Genomic DNA, 1,990 nt, shown 5'->3' with positions numbered 1-1,990 from the left:
ATTATTAATTTTAACAAACCAATAAGAGCTTCCAGATGACAAAATTTAGGTAGGAAAGGAAGAAATATATAAATTTAGAAATTGAGTATCTTTTTACTGTGTTTCATCACTAATCCCAGAAATGCACTTGAAATCAAGAACAGGAGTAAAAGTCAAACTTCTAAATCTGTAGAAGCTTTATCACTAAAACTATATAGACGATGGGTTCATTTACACATTCATATAGGTGCCAAACATTTGATGAAATTAAAAGCTTGAACATGTATGCTCCTTTATTTCAACCTTAATTTATTTTTTCACAGGGAAAATAAATGGTAAATCAAAAAAGCCTAGGAACTGACGATGTATTATTTTAACATAATTAATATGGTTTTACCAAAGGGACTAATCCTAGTTACTGCTCAAATTTTTAAAAAGAGCTTAATAGCTTATTTTCCTAATCAAAAAAAAAGATATTAAAAAATATATCAATCAATCTGTATCTTCTTTGGATAATTATAAACACAAAGTATTTATAATTTATAATTTTATACATTAAAACTAGGAGATAAGCAACTAAAAGGCATAATTCCATAATTCCATTCCTCAAATACAGTATTTATATTTTCTTCCCAATTCAAAACATAGAGACTTTTTATCCATTGCAAGTAATCCAACTGAAATGCAGGTTAATTATGAGCTTTCTCGTGCCAAAAAGGAAACTGGAGTAAGATGAGGGTGAACGGAAGGAAGCCATTTTGGTACCTGATATGATCGGGCTTTTTCCTGTCATGTGAAAAAATGGGGCAGGATTAAAACATAAGGGAAAGGTGGTAAAAGAATGAAAACGCAAATGTGCAAAATAAGCAAAGGACTAGCATGATACAAAAATAAAGCAAGAATTAAAGGAACAGGCTTAAGCTCAGAACCTAACAAAACAGTCAAAAGTATCTGTTGCATTTTATTTACTTATTATACATATATGCATTTGTACAATTAATTCCAACTCTTGGAAATCTGAAATACTAATATTTCAGAAATATTAAAAAAATGTCTTCAAGTATTGTGTTACAGGAAGTTCTGGTAGGACTTAGCATCCTTGGGCATACCTCTATTATTCATTTTCTGCTTCTATAGTCATGGTTATAGAATATAGATAGTACCTCGCTTCATCTTAATAAACTACTCCTAAAAATTCAGGGAGATAATCACTCTGGGTATATCTATTAATATATAAACCTGAGCCAAATGAAAACTTTCATAAGGAAAGTAGGATCACTAAATCAAGACTTCCAAAGATCATAAAATATTTAACCAAATAAACCATTCTCCCACCTGTCCATCCCCATTTTTGTCAAATAATAGCAGACACTCTAAGGCCCACGTAAGTAAGATTCATCTTTAATCTATGCATACACTTCTTTTAAAACAAAAGGGAAAAAAATTTTGTATGTTATATCTGTACCAGCAGCATACAGAACACTTTGCTTTTAAAAATTGGGTAATACATTTTATGCTTTTAGCCCTATTTTCTAGTTCAACAAAGAGCATAGTAATTATACAGTTTCTTTATTACTTTTTCTAAGTTATTACTAAATAAATATTTACTTATTTTTCTTGTTCATTCATCTTTTCTAAATTTATAATGAAAAGCAAAATAGAAATATAGGTTGCAGTAATCCACTGGTTTGAGCCTGAAGTAAGGCTGACACATTGAAAATGACTTAAGGAAAAATTATTATGGTAGACCTCACAGGTATCTTTAGAAAACTATATATTATAATGTAAACTTTTGGGATGCCACAAACTAGAAATCTGAAACCAATCAGAATTAAGTTCAACAGTCCATATAACATGTAAAACTTTACACTCCTTATGCTATTTCAATCAGTCACACCGAATATTATCTATTCAGTTAAATTTCAGATTTTACAATAATGTTTTCAAAATATACTTGTAATTCATGAATCATGGGGTAAGGTCTTAAAACTATTTGAGAATTCCTAGTCAC

General features: G+C 29.6%; 1 protein-coding gene across 1 annotated transcript in view; it reads right to left on the bottom strand.

The window, feature by feature from the left end:
- ACAP2 (ArfGAP with coiled-coil, ankyrin repeat and PH domains 2) overlaps positions 1 to 1,990 on the bottom strand; it is a 161,126-nt gene that overhangs the window by 26,663 nt on the left and 132,473 nt on the right. The gene's annotated exons all lie outside the window — the stretch shown is intronic.

The sequence above is a fragment of the Propithecus coquereli genome, unplaced genomic scaffold (assembly GCF_000956105.1).
Source record: "Propithecus coquereli isolate 6110/MARCELLA unplaced genomic scaffold, Pcoq_1.0 Scaffold10, whole genome shotgun sequence".
Classification (NCBI taxonomy): domain Eukaryota; kingdom Metazoa; phylum Chordata; class Mammalia; order Primates; family Indriidae; genus Propithecus; species Propithecus coquereli.
Note: the sequence above shows the minus strand (reverse complement) of the source record. Positions and strands in the feature narration are given on the sequence as shown.